Genomic DNA, 16,209 nt, shown 5'->3' on the forward strand with positions numbered 1-16,209 from the left:
GTCAATTCCTGGAACTTGTGAAAAACCCTTTGCCACAAGTCGAGCTTTATAAACGGTCACATTACCGTCAGCGTCCGTCTTCTTCTTAAAGATCCATTTGTTCTGAATAGCCTTGCGGCCCTCAGGTAGTATCTCCAAAGTCCATACTTTGTTCTCATACATGGATCCTATCTCGGATTTCATGGCTTCTAGCCATTTGTTGGAATCTGGGCCCACCATCGCTTCTTCATAATTTGCAGGTTCATTGTTGTCTAACAACATGATTGTCAAGACGGGATTACCGTACCACTCTGGAGCAGCGCGTGATCTCGTCGACCTGCGTGGTTCAACAGAAACTTGAACTGGAGTTTCATGATCATCATCATTAACTTCCTCCTCAACCGGCGTCGCAATCACAGGGGTTTCCCCTTGCCCTGCGCCACCATCCAGAGGGATGATAGGTTCGACAACCTCGTCAAGTTCTATCTTCCTCCCACTCAATTCTCTCGAGAGAAACTCCTTCTCGAGAAAAGTTCCGTTCTTAGCAACAAACACTTTGCCCTCGGATTTGAGATAGAAGGTGTACCCAACTGTCTCTTTTGGGTAGCCTATGAAGACGCACTTTTCCGCTTTGGGTTCCAGCTTTTCAGGCTGAAGCTTTTTGACATAAGCATCACATCCCCAAACTTTAAGAAACGACAACTTTGGCCTTTTGCCATACCACAGTTCGTATGGTGTCGTCTCAACGGATTTCGATGGTGCCCTATTTAAAGTGAATGCAGCTGTTTCTAATGCATAACCCCAAAACGATAACGGCAAATCAGTAAGAGACATCATAGATCGCACCATTTCTAATAAAGTACGATTACGACGTTCGGACACACCATTACGTTGTGGTGTTCCAGGCGGTGTTAACTGCGAAACAATTCCACATTGTCTTAAGTGAGTACCAAACTCGAAACTCAGATATTCACCCCCACGATCAGACCGTAGGAACTTGATCTTCTTGTTACGATGATTTTCTACTTCACTCTGAAATTGCTTGAAGTTTTCAAATGTTTCAGACTTGTGCTTCATTAAGTAGACGTAACCATATCTACTCAAATCGTCAGTGAAGGTGAGAAAATAACGATATCCGCCGCGTGCCTCCACGCTCATCGGACCACACACATCGGTATGTATGATTTCCAATAAGTCACTTGCACGCTCCATTGTTCCGGAGAACGGAGTTTTAGTCATCTTGCCCATGAGGCATGGTTTGCAAGTGTCAAGTGAATCAAAGTCAAGTGACTCCAAAAGTCCATTAGCATGGAGTTTCTTCATGCGCTTTACACCAATATGACCCAAGCGGCAGTGCCATAAAAATATGGCGCTATCATTGTTTACTCTAACTCTTTTGGTCTCAATGTTATTTATATGAGTATCGCTATCGAGATTCAATATGAACAATCCTCTCACATTCGGTGCATGACCATAAAAGATGTTACTCATAGAAATAGAACAACCATTATTCTCAGACTTAAAAGAGTAACCGTCTCGCAATAAACAAGATCCAGATATAATGTTCATGCTCAACGCAGGCACTAAATAACAATGATTTAAGTTCATCACTAATCCCGATGGTAGTTGAAGTGACACGGTGCCGACGGCGATTGCATCAACCTTGGAACCGTTTCCTACGCGCATCGTCACTTCGTCTTTCGCCAGCCTCCGTCTATTCCGCAGTTCCTGCTTCGAGTTGCAAATGTGAGCAACAGAACCGGTATCGAATACCCAGGCACTACTACGAGAACTGGTTAAGTACACATCAATAACATGTATATCAAATATACCTGATTTTTTTTTGCCCGCCTTCTTATCTGCCAGATACTTGGGGCAATTGCGCTTCCAGTGACCCATACCCTTGCAATAGAAGCACTCTGTTTCAGGCTTAGGTCCAGCCTTGGGTTTCTTCGGCGGATTGGCAACAGGCTTGCCGCTCTTCTTCGAATTGCCCTTCTTGCCTTTGCCGTTTCTCTTGAAACTAGTGGTCTTGCTCACCATCAACAATTGATGTTCTTTACGGAGTTCAGACTCTGCGACTTTCAGCATCGCAAACAACTCGCCGGGAGACTTGTTCATCCCTTGCATGTTGTAGTTCAACACAAAGCTTTTATAGCTTGGCGGCAGTGATTGGAGGATTCTGTCAGTGATAGCTTCTTGCGGGAGTTCAATCCCCAGTTCAGCTAGACGGTTTGAGTACCCAGACATTTTGAGCACATGTTCACTGACAAACGAGTTTTCCTCCATCTTGCAAGCATAGAATTTATCGGAGGTCTCATACCTCTCGATCCGGGCGTTCTTCTGAAAGATGAACTTCAACTCCTGGAACATCTCAAATGCTCCATGACGCTCAAAGCGACGTTGAAGTCCCGGTTCTAAGCCATACAAGACTGCACATTGAACTATTGAGTAGTCCTCCTTACGCGCTAACCAAGCGTTCTTAACATCTTGATCAGCCGTAGCGGGTGGTTCATCTCCTAGCGCAGCATTAAGGACATAATCCTTCTTTCCAGCTTGTAAGATTAGCTTAAGATTACGAGCCCAGTCTACAAAGTTGCTTCCATCATCTTTCAACTTAGCTTTCTCTAGGAACGTATTAAAATTGAGGATGACACTTGCGTGAGCCATGATCTACAACACAAATATATTCAAAGTGGACTTAGACTATGTTCAAGATAATTAGAGTTCAACTTAATCAAATTCCATGCTAAACTCCCACTCAAAAAGTACATCTCTCTAGTCATTTGAGTGGTTCATGATCCACCTACACTATCCCAAGTCCGATCATCACGTGAGTCGGGAGTAGTTTCAGTGGTAAGCATCCCTATGCTAATCATATCATCTATATGATTCATGATCGACCTTTCGGTCTCATGTGTTCCGAGGCCATGTCTGCACATGCTAGGCTCGTCAAGCTTAACCCGAGTGTTCCGCGTGCGCAACTGTTTTGCACCCGTTGTATGTGAACGTTGAGTCTATCACACCCGATCATCACGTGGTGTCTCGAAACGACGAACTGTAGCAACGGTGCACAGTCGGGGAGAACACAATTTCGTCTTGAAATTTTAGTGAGAGATCACCTCATAATGCTACCGTCGTTCTAAGCAAAATAAGGTGCATATAAGGATTAACATCACATGCAATTCATAAGTGACATGATATGGCCATCATCACGTGCTTCTTGATCTCCATCACCAAAGCACCGGCACGATCTTCTTGTCACCGGCGCCACACCATGATCATCCATCAACGTGTTGCCATCGGGGTTGTCGTGCTACTTATGCTATTACTACTAAAGCTACATCCTAGCAAAATAGTAAACGCATCTGCAAGCACAAACTTGTTAGTATAAAGACAACCCTATGGCTCCTGCCGGTTGCCGTACCATCGACGTGCAAGTCGATATTTCTATTACAACATGATCATCTCATACATCCAATATATCACATCACATTATTGGCCATATCACATCACAATCATACCCTGCAAAAACAAGTTAGACGTCCTCTAATTTTGTTGTTGCATGTTTTACGTGGTGACCAAGGGTATCTAGTAGGATCGCATCTTACTTACGCAAACACCACAACGGAGATATATGAGTTGCTATTTAACCTCATCCAAGGACCTCCTCGGTCAAATCCGATTCAACTAAAGTTGGAGAAACCGTCACTTGCCAGTCATCTTTGAGCAAAGGGGGTTACTCGTAACGATGAAACCAGTCTCTCGTAAGCGTACGAGTAATGTCGGTCCAAGCCGCTTCGATCCAACAATACCGCGGAATCAAGAAAAGACTAAGGAGGGCAGCAAAACGCACATCACCGCCCACAAAACCTTTTGTGTTCTACTCGAGAAGACATCTACGCATGAACCTAGCTCATGATGCCACTGTTGGGGAACGTCGCATGGGAAACAAAAATTTTCCTACGCGCACGAAGACCTATCATGGTGATGTCCATCTACGAGAGGGGATGAGTGATCTACGTACCCTTGTAGATCGTACAGCAGAAGCGATTAGAGATCGCGGTTGATGTAGTGGAACGTCCTCACGTCCCTCGATCCGCCCCGCGAACAATCCCGCGATCAGTCCCACGATCTAGTACCGAACGGACGGCACCTCCGCGTTCAGCACACGTACAGCTCGACGATGATCTCGGCCTTCTTGATCCAGCAAGAGAGACGGAGAGGTAGAAGAGTTCTCCGGCAGCGTGACGGCGCTCCGGAGGTTGGTGATGATCTTGTCTCAGCAGGGCTCCGCCCGAGCTCCGCGGAAACACGATCTAGAGGAAAAACTATGGAGGTATGTGGTCGGGCAGCCGTGAGAAAGTCGTCTCAAATCTGCCCTAAAAGCCCCATATATATAGGAGGAGGGAGGGGGACCTTGCCTTGGGGTCCAAGGGATCCCCAAGGGGTCGGCCGAGCCAGGGGGGAGGACTCTCCCCCCCCCCCCAAACCGAGTCCTACTTGGTTTGGTGGGAGGGAGTCCTTCCCCCTTCCCACTTCTTCCTTTTTTTTTCCTTTCCTTTTGATTTTTTTCTTTCTTGGCGCATAGGGGATTGGTGGGCTGTCCCACCAGCCCACTAAGGGCTGGTGTGACCCCCCCAAATGCCTATGGGCTTCCCCGGAGTGGGTTGCCCCCCTCCGGTGAACTCCCGGAACCCATTCGTCATTCCCGGTACATTCCCGGTAACTCCGAAAACCTTCCGGTAATCAAATGAGGTCATCCTATATATCAATCTTCGTTTCCGGACCATTCCGGAAACCCTCGTGACGTCCGTGATCTCATCCGGGACTCCGAACAACATTCGGTAACCAACCATATAACTCAAATACGCATAAAACAACGTCGAACCTTAAGTGTGCAGACCCTGCGGGTTCGAGAACTATGTAGACATGACCCGAGAGACTTCTCGGTCAATATCCAATAGCGGGACCTGGATGCCCGTATTGGATCCTACATATTCTACGAAGATCTTATCGTTTGAACCTCAGTGCCAAGGATTCGTATAATCCCGTATGTCATTCCCTTTGTCCTTCGGTATGTTACTTGCCCGAGATTCGATCGTCAGTATCCGCATACCTATTTCAATCCCGTTTACCGGCAAGTCTCTTTACTCGTTCCGTAATACAAGATCCCGCAACTTACACTAAGTTACATTGCTTGCAAGGCTTGTGTGTGATGTTGTATTACCGAGTGGGCCCCAAGATACCTCTCCGTCACACGGAGTGACAAATCCCAGTCTTGATCCATACTAACTCAACTAACACCTTCGGGGATACCTGTAGAGCATCTTTATAGTCACCCAGTTACGTTGCGACGTTTGATACACACAAAGCATTCCTCCGGTGTCAGTGAGTTATATGATCTCATGGTCATAGGAATAAATACTTGACACGCAGAAAACAGTAGCAACAAAATGACACGATCAACATGCTACGTCTATTAGTTTGGGTCTAGTAAATCACGTGATTCTCCCAATGACGTGATCCAGTTATCAAGCAACAACACCTTGTTCATAATCAGAAGACACTGACTATCATCGATCAACTGGCTAGCCAACTAGAGGCATGCTAGGGACGGTGTTTTGTCTATGTATCCACACATGTAAATGAGTCTTCATTCAATACAATTATAGCATGGATAATAAACTATTATCTTGATACAGGAATTATAATAATAACTATACATTTATTATTGCCTCTAGGGCATAATTCCAACAAGGATATAGTAGTAGCGGATCTTCTCCTCACTAGTGAAAAGGGAGGCTATATCGTGTAGTTTGGTAAGATGGGCTACGACCGTCTCAGACTCATAACCGTGGAAAGGATCAGATTCGACTAGAGAAATTATCTCAGGGTCGAAAGAGAATTCATAATCCTCATCGGTGATAAAGATAGATGAAGTGGAAAACTTCGGGTCGTATTTCATCCTAGCTTTCAGAGATTTTTCCTTCCACTTGAGAAGTAATTTCTCAGTGTCATAGGCATCCTTACACGCAAGAAAATCCTCAGCTATCTCTCCCTCCATAACATAACCCTCGGGTATATCAGGCAATTCATATCTAGGAGAGCTAGATCTATCAGGAGCAAAAGCAGGTTCTATCTCAATAGTATCGGCAGTTTCAGAAGCATCACGAGCATTGGCAGTAACTCTAGCAATATGAGCATCAAGGAATACCCCTAGTGGCATATTAGGCAAAGTAGCATCTCTAGCAGTATCAAGCATAGCATCATCAGGCAAAATAGCATCTCTAGCATCATCAGGCAAGGCAGTATCAAGCATGGCATCATGGATAGCAGTATCAGGCATAGCATCTCTAGCAATATCAAGCATAACATCTCTAGCAGTATCAGGCAAAGCAGCATCATAAGCATCATAAAGAGCAGTAGCATCTCTAGCATCATCTAGCACAAGCGACATATCAAGATTTCTAGCAGGAGGTGGTGTCGCAAACTTACTCATAACTGAAGGTGAATCAAGTGTGGAGCTAGATGGCAGTTCCTTACCTCCCCTCGTAGTTGAGGGCAAGACTTTGGTTCTTGGATCTTTCAAATTCTTCATAGTGATCAGCAGATACAAATCCCAAGTCACTCAGAGAATATAGCTATCCTCCCCGGCAACGGCGCCAGAAAAGAGTTGCTGGCAGTCCCCTGGCAATGGCACCAGAAAAGTACTGCTTCGAGTTGCTCAACAATTAGCAATTGTCTTGCAATGGCCCACCAGCGTGTGGGATCGCGGCAGTTTTCGAGGGTAGAGTATTCAACCCAAATTTGTTGGTTCGACACGATGGGAGTGAAAAGATATTCTCCACTATTAGCAGTTGAGTTGTCGGCTCAACCACACCTGAAAGATTAGTATCTGCAAGCAGGATATAAGCAGCAACGGTGCTAGGAAAGAATCTGTTGACGAGGCAGACTATTCCTAACTGAAGTATCAATGGCGCGAGAAAAGTATTGTAGAAGGTAGCAGCAGTGTAACGAGTAACAACAGTAGCAAGGAACAGCAGTAGTGACAGCAGTAGCAAGTAGCAACAGTAGCAAGCAACAGTAGTGGCAGCAACAGCAGCAGAGCAAGTAACAGTAGCAGCAAGTAGCAGTAGCAGCAACAGTAGTAACAGCAGCAGAGCAAGTAATAGTAGCAGCAAGTAACAGTAGCAGCAACAGTAGTAACAGCAGCAGAGCAAGTAACAGTAGCAGCAGCAGAGCAAGTAACAGTAGCAGCAGCAGAGTAAGTAACAGTAGCAGTGGGACAAACTCGTAGGCAATGGATCGGTGATTTGTTGGATGACATTCATCATGCAACAGTTATAACACGGAGAGATATGTCGCTAGCTCCCGTTCGACAATGTGATGTAGGCATGCATTCCGTGTGTAGTCATACGTGCTTAGGAAAAAAAACTTGCATGACATCTATTGTTTATCCCTCCCGTGGCAGCGGGGTCCAAATGGATACTACGGGATATTAAGGTTCTCCTTTTAATAAAGAACCGGACCAACGCATTAGCACTTGGTGAACACATGAACTCCTCAAACGATGGTCATCATCGGGAGTGGTTCCGGTTATTGTCACTCCGGGGTTGCCAGATCATAACACATAGTAGGTGACTACAACTTGCAAGATCGGATCTAAAACACACATATATTGGTGACAACATAATAATTTCAGATCTGAAATCATGGCACTCGGGCCCTAGTGACAAGCATTAAGCATGGCAAAGTAGTAGCAACATCAATCTCAGAATATAGTGGATACTAGGGATCAATCCCTGTCAAAACTAACTCGATTACATGGTAGATCTCATCCTACTCATCACCGCCCAGCGAGCCTACGAATAGATTACTCACGAACGATGAAGAGCTTCATGTAATTGGAGAGGGAAGAAGGTTGATGATGACGATGATCCGGAGCCCAAAACGGACTCCAGATCTGCCCTCCAGGGCAAGAACGGGATGTGGCAGCGCCTCTGGATCATGAAACGCGATGAAATCTTCTCTCTTGATTTTTTTCGGGACGAAAGGGAATAAATAGCGCTGGAATTGGGGGCGGCAGAGCCACGTGGGCCCCACAAGCTTGGTAGCCGCGGCCAGGGGGGCCGCGGCTACACGGCTTGTGGCCCACTGGCCCGTCCCCTTCGGTGGATCTTTGCGCAGGTATTTTTCATATTTTCCAGAAATATTCTCTGTAAATTTTCACGACGTTCCGAGAACTTTGATTTCTGCACAAAAACAACACCATGGCAATTCTGCTGAAAACAACGTCAGTCCTGGTTAGTTCCATTCAAATCATGCAAATTAGAGTCCAAAATAGGGGCAAAAGAGTTTGGAAAAGTAGATACGATGGAGACGTATCATAGTACTACCTCACGTACGGGTCGAGGAGGAAGGTGCCCGTAGAGTAAGTAGTACGAAGAAGCGTGTCGGCTAAGGTGCTCGTTGGAGAAGAAGCGCCGTCGGGAAGAAGAGGAAGCAGAGACGATGCGGTCGATCCAGCAAGGGAACGAGCACCTGGATGACGCTGCAAGCTCCTGGACCCTTCGACGAGGAGGAAGGGGCACCACAGCGACGGTGACGACCTCCTTCACGGCTCGGCCATGTCGGAGCCGATCTTCTTACCTCGCGGCAACGACAGAGAGAGGAGGGAGATGCGATTGGAGGTGGCGGTGGCGGATGAGGGAACCCTAGCTAGGCACGGACGCCAAGGGGGTTAAATAGGGCGACGGGGGAAGAGAGGAACGCGGCGCGCCCATGTGCGTGAGCGCTCCGGTGGAAAGCAGAGGGGAACGACCTGGGAGGCTGACGAGCGGGACCCAGTGCCCTGCTGGAAAGCGAGGAAGAAGAGAGGGACGCGCCCTGGGCTCGCCAGAGAGAGAGGGCAACAGGCCGACTAGTGGGAGGAGGCCCACCTAGTGGCAACAGATAGAGAAAAAGGCTCCCGGGACTTATTCCTATTAAAACAAAACCAGAGGAAGAAAAATAGACACAGGGCTATCTGTTGGAGATAAAAACAAAAAAAATGCCCCTGGTCATGAAAACATTTAACCTATTTTAATAAAATACAAAGGGAATTTTTGGAGCAACTTGAATAAATACAAAACAGCAATTTAGTTTCTGTTTTGGATTTATTTGCACCCTTATTTCAACTTAACAAAGCATCAAATATATCACTCCAACATCCCTACAATATTCCCTAAACATTGGACATTTGAAAAACAGGAAAGGAATAGTTGGAATAAGGAGCTAGAGATAAATTGAGAGAAAGGGGTTTTGTAAACTAGTGCCACCACAATACTATTACTACTAGCCACATGAAATCACAAGGTAACCACACATCTCACAAGAACACAAAGCAATCACAAGGACAAGACATGGCATGAAACAATATGGTATGCATGCATGCAAGGAATAAAATAAGGGACACATGAAATCATACAAGCAATATGACATACTCATATCAATGACAAGGCGAACCACATGAAGTAGGTTCCAAATAGGGAAGGTTTTACACTTGGAGCATTACAATAGCTCTACTATTTTTGTATGTTCCTAGAGAAAATTTAGTTGAACTTGGAATATTTTGTTAACATCCGGTATTAGAGAACTTAAACATAAACTAATAAAAATGCCAACTGTGTGCGTAACCGTGACTGTCCCTTCGAAGATCTCTCTTCGATCGGGAACATGGTGGGGTTATGAATGCCGTAGGTAGGTGTTCAGGATCACTTTCTGTTCGAGTATTCCTGATCGTTAGCATAGACCACTACCACTTCACTCTTGCGTAAGTTAGCCACTTATTCAATCATAGGTTGCAGCAGCCTGAAACACTTCACCCCTTCCTTACCCAAATAACGTGACTAGTTTTGGCACCAAGGTCCTAGATTGCTGAGTCTCCGTGGCTCACGGATTCCTTCGAAAATCCCAGCAGGTACAGGTACCCTAGAGACAGATGATCCCGACGGCACCCAGCTGGCGTGGCAGTACGACGAGGAGACAGATCGCCTTTACGTGAACTACCCAGAGGACTGAGCCGTGGTCGTGATCGTGGGCCTGCAGCGGGTAGCATAGCATTTTCCCTATTTTGTAGTCCGTACCGGAACTACCTTGTTTGTATCTGCATTGTACTCTGTGTTATTAATAAGAAGACAGTTGAATCCGAGATTGTCTACTCTAATTATTATTATGTGCTATGTTTACTTGCTTGCGAAACGCTTAGATGCGCTTCTTTCCTATTCGGGGGCCCCGACCCCCAGATCGGAAAGGACCGCATCTTGGTCGTTACAAGTTGCTAAGTCATTAGTAACCCGAAATGAAAGCTACGGAATAAACGGAGACTGGCTAAAGGCGAGGTGACGATAAGTGTTGGAAGTGTTTCCAAGGTTGATGTGATCAAACATCGCACGCTCCCTCTATCATCGGGATTGGTGGTAAAACCTAAATAATTGTTATTTGGTATTTACGTTGAGCATGAACATGATTGGATCGTGTTTATTGCAATACGATTATTCATTTAAAGAGAATAGTAGTTATTCTATTTGCTTGAATAATTACCCTCAATGGTTTATTGAATCTCGATCGTAGTGTTACCCATGTTCATAATATTGGTGCCAAAAGATAAAAAGTAATAATGATAGTACCACTTAGTTGTGGCACTGCCACTTGAGTCATATTGGTATAAAATGCATGAAGAAGCTCCATGCTGATGGATCTTTGTACTCACTCATTTTTGAAACGTTTGAGACATGCAAACCATACCTGTTGGTATAAACGCATGAAGAAACTCCATGCGGATGGATCATTTGGATTCACTTGATTTTGAATCACTTCAGACATGCAAATCATGCCACATGAAAACAAGAGAGTAACTTGTTGGGAGGAATGCATTTTTATGTGTGCAGTCCAATGAGTGCTGAGGCACGCAGTGAATATCGTTATGTTCTTACTTCACTGACGATTTGAGTAGATACGGGAGTATTTACTTGATGAATCACAAGTCTGAAAGAGATGAATATCTGAGTTGCGAGTTTTGGTACACAATTAAGACAATGTGGAAATTGTTTCACGATTCATGCCACCTTGAACACCATAGTGTGATGGTGTGTCCGAACGTCATAGCTATGCCCAATTTTGATATGGTGCATACTATGATGTCTCTTATCAAATTACCACTATCGTTTATGGGTTATGCATTAGGGACAACCACATTCACTTTAAGTAGGGCACCGCATATTTCCGTTGAGATGACACAATATAGACTATGGTTTAGAGAAACCTAAGCTGTCGTTTCTTGAAAGTTTGGGGCTGCGATGCTTATGTGAAAAGGTTTCAGTCTGATAAGCTCGAACCCAAAGCGGATAAATGGATCTGCATAGGATATCCAAAACAGTTGGATACATCTCCTATCTCAGATCCGGAAGCAAAGTGTTTGTTTCTAGAAACGGATCCTTTCTCGAGGAGAGGTTTCTCTCGAAAGAATTGAGTGGGAGAGTGGTGGAACTTGATGAGGTTATTGAACCGTCACTTCACCCAGTGTGTAGCAGGGCGCAGGAAGTTGTTCCTGTGGCGCCTACACCAATTGAAGTGGAAGCTGCTGATAGTGATCATTAGAGCTTCAGATCAAGCTACTACAAACCTCGTAGGTCGACAAAGGTTGCGTACTACTACAGAGTGGTACGGAACCCTGTCTTGGAGGCCATGTTGTTGAGCAACAATGAACCTACGAGTTATGGAGAAGCAATGGTGGGCCCGGATTCCGACAAATGGCCGGAGACCATGAAATCCGAGAGAGGATCCATGTATAAAACAAAGTGTAGACTTTGGAAGAACTACTTGATGGTAGTAAGACTATTAAGTAAAGATGGATCTTTAAAAGAAAGACAGACGATGATGGTGATAAGCCACTATTATGAAAAGCTCGACTTGTCGTAAAGATGTTTTCGACGAGATCAAAGAGTTGACTATGACGTGACTTTCTCACTCGTAGCGATGCTAAAAGTCTGTTGGAATTATGTTAGTAGTTGCTGCATTATTTGTGAAATATTGCACATAGGAAGACAAAACATTGTTTCCTCGACGGTTTCCTTGAGGAAAGATTGTATGTAATACAATCAGAAGGTTTTGTCGATCCTAAGGATACTAACAAGTATGCAAGCTCCAGCGATCCTTTTATGGACTGGTGCAAGCATCTCGAAGTTGGAATATATGCTTTGATGAGATGATCAAAGCTTTTGGATTTGTACAAGGTTTATGAGAAACTTGTATTTCCAAAGAAGTGAGTGGGAGCACCATAGTTTTTCTGATAAAGTATATGTGGTTGACATATTGTTGATCGGAAGTAATGTAGAATTTCTATAAAGCATAAAGGTTGTTTGAAAGGGGGTTTTCAAAGGAAGACCTGGATAGAGCTACTTGAACATTGAGCATCAAGATCTATGGAGATAGATAAAAATGCTAAACATAACTTTCAAATCAAATGCATGCCTTGACAAGTTTTTGAAGGAGTTCGAAATAGATCAGCAAAGAAAGAGTTATTGGCTGTGTTGTAAGGTGTGAATATGAGTAAGACTCAAAAGCCCGACCATGGCAGAAGAAAGAGAAAGGACGAAGGCCGTCCCCTATTACTTAGACATAGACTCCACAGTATGTCATGCTGTGTACCGCACCTAATGTGTGCCTTGCCACAAGTGTGTTAAGAGGTACAGAGAGTGATCTAGGATTGAATCACTGAACAGCGGTCAAAGTTATCCTTAGTAACTAATGGACTAAGGATTTTTTCTCGATTATGGAGATGGTTAAAGAGTTCGTCATAAAGGGTTACGTCAATGCAAGCTTTGACACTAATCCGAATGACTAGGAGTAGTAAAACGGATTCGTATACTAGAGTAGATATTTGGAGTATTTCCGAATAGCTCGTAGTAGAAGCATCTGTTAGATGACATAAAGATTTGTAAAGCACACACGGATCTGAAAGTTTCAGAACTCTTGACTAAAACCTCTCTCACGAGCAAGACGAGATCAGACCCCAGAACTATATGGGTGTTGGTTTCGTTGAAATCACATGGTGATGTGAACTAGATTATTGACTCTAGTGCAAGTGGGAGACTGTTGGAAATATGCCCTAGAGGCAATAATAAATTTTTTATTATTAAATTTTCTTGTTCATAATAATCGTTTATTATCCATCCTAGAATTGTATTGATTGGAAACTCAAATACATGTGTGGATACATAGACAACACACTATCCCTAGTAAGCCTCTAGTTGACTAGTTCGTTGATCAAAGATGGTCAAGGTTTCCAGACCATAGGGAAGTGTCGTCACTTGATAACGGGATCACATCATTAGGAGAATCATGTGATGGACAAGACCCAAATTATATACGTAGCATATTGATCGTGTCATTATATCGCTATTGTTTTCTGCGTGTCAAGTATTTGTTCCTATGACCATGAGATCATATAACTCACTCGCACCGGAGGAATGCCTTGTTTGTATCAAACGTCACAACGTAACTGGGTGACTATAAAGGTGCTCTACAGGTATCTCCGAAGGTGTCCGTTGAGTTAGTATGGATCAAGACTGGGATTTGTCACTCCGTGTGACGGAGAGGTATCTCGGGGCCCACTCGATAATACAACATCACACACAAGCCTTGCAAGCAATGTGACTTAGTGTAAGTCATGGGATCTTGTATTACGGAACGAGAAAAGAGACTTGCCGGTAACGAGATTGAAATAGGTATGCGGATAACGACGATCGAATCTCAGGCAAGTAACATACCGAAGGACAAAGGGAATGACATACGGGATTGCCTGAATCCTTGACACTGAGGTTCAACCGATAAGTTATTCGGAGAATATGTAGGATCCAATATGGGCATCCAGGTCCAGCTATTGTATATTGACCGAGGAGTACCTCGGGGCATGTCTGCATAGTTCTCGAACCCGCAGGGTCTGCACACTTAAGGTTCGATGATGTTTTAGTATAGTTGAGTTATATGTGTTGTTATCGAATGTTGTTCGGAGTCCTGTAAGAGATCACAGACATCACGAGGGTTTCCGGAATGGTCCGGAGACGAAGATTGATATATAGGATGACCTCATTTGATTACCGGAAGGTTTTCGGGCATTACGAGGAATGTACCGGGAGTGACGAATGGGTTCCGAATGTTCATCGGAAGGGGCCAACCCACCCGGGGAAGCTCATAGGCCTTAGGGGTGGAATACCATTCCTTGGTGGGCTAGTGGGACAGCCCAAAAAGGCCCTATGCGCCAAGGATAGAAAATCAAAGAGAAAGGCATATGTTTCACTAGCATTGACATAACGAATGACAGGTCAAATATGAGGCACAGCTTTAGTATTGAGATACCAGCTGCGTGCCACATTGATCTCCAAGGCCTATTCCAGCTTGATTATCCAAGGACTTCGATGACTGATATGGCTGTCACGTTGATCGACGAGGAGTACCATTATATGAAGAAGGCTTTCCCGAAGGCTCAACACATGAAGTGGGGGAAGACCCCACTTGCCCCTATCAACCTTGAGTATGCAGCAAAAGATGCATACGTTGCATACGAGTTGTACCGCAAGATAAGACCGTGAGATATGGCCAGCGTCACCTCAAAGAACCAGCTTTGGTACATTCTCATGCAGATTCAGATTCAGACTAGTAGTGTTCAGAACGTCCAACACTTGTATATATATATGCTAGCTATTATTATGTACTTCTTGCATGTATTATTATGTACTGCTTGGACCAATTTATATATATCTAGTTTATGTTTGTGCCATTATATAGAGTCTCCAAATTTGAATGGTTATTTAGCCCTTTCATTATTCATCACCACTTTAGGTATTGTTGTGAACTAATTCTTTATTCATATTGGTGTAATATTTACTGTATTCCAACTTCTCCATGGTTCGTACCCCCCGATACAACCCATAGATACATCGATATAGGAAAACAACACAAAGAAAATAGAATTTGTCAAAAACAGAATAGTTGGAAGTAATCTGTATAATTTGAATAATTATGTAACTCCAAAAATTATGAAATTTTAAGACAATATGGGTAAATTTTATATGAATCTTGTGTAAAAAATAGAGATCAAAAGCACGTTTCAGTGAATTTAAAAAATTCCTAGACTGAGGTCGAAATGTTTTGTTTTTTCAGCAAAATTAAATTGCAAACACCGTAGACCATCCCAAAGGTCTTACTTGGCGCAAACACAATATGCTATGTGGGTGAAATGATGATACCATGCCAACTTTCAACCTATTCAGAGTTCATTTGTAGTGCTTTTCAATTTCTGGGTCATTTAGCTCAAAAAAATCTCTAAATGCTTGAAAAATACCAAATGAAGTCAGAAATAGTTGAAAAATGATGATGTGGCCTTGAATGGTGCATTTTGAACACACAAAAGGTTTGGAGTTCAAATAATTCTAAAAATGAAATCCCTTTTGTAACAGATGAGTTTTCATCTGAAACCCTGATACTTCGAAAGAGATAGTCCTTTTTGTACACGAAGTGCATCCAGTTTTTGCCGCAACCCTCTCAACTTTTTAGCACATGCTATGTGGGGGAAATGATGATAGCATGCCAACTTTCAACCTATTCAGAGTTCATTTGTAGTGCTTTTCAATTTCTGGGCCATTGAGCTAAACAAATCAATAAATGCATGAAAAATACCAACTGAAGTCAGAAATAGTTGAAAATTGATGATGTGGCTTTGAATGGTGCATTTTTAACACACAAAAGTTCTGGAGTTCAAATAATTCCAAAAAATGAAATCCCTTTTGTAACACATAAGTTTTCGTATGAAACCCTCATACTTCGATAGAGATTGTCCGATTTGTACACGAAGTGCATCCAGTTTTTGCCGCAACCCTCTCAACCTTTTAGCACATGCTATGTGGGTGAAATGATGATACCATGCCAACTTTCAACCTATTCAGAATTCATTCGTAGTGCTTTTCAATTTCTGGGTCATTTAGCTCAAAAAAATCAATGAATGCATGAAAAATACCAAATGAAGTCACAAATAGTTGAAAATTGAGGATGTGGCTTTCAATGGTGCATTTTGAACACACAAAAGGTCTGGAGTTCAAATAATCCCAAAACATGAAATCCCTTTTGTAACAGATGAGTTTGTTATGAAACCCTGATACTTCGAAAGAGATTGTCTGATTTGTACACGAA

This window comes from Hordeum vulgare, chromosome 5H, assembly GCF_904849725.1.
Source record: "Hordeum vulgare subsp. vulgare chromosome 5H, MorexV3_pseudomolecules_assembly, whole genome shotgun sequence".
Classification (NCBI taxonomy): Eukaryota; Viridiplantae; Streptophyta; class Magnoliopsida; order Poales; family Poaceae; genus Hordeum; species Hordeum vulgare.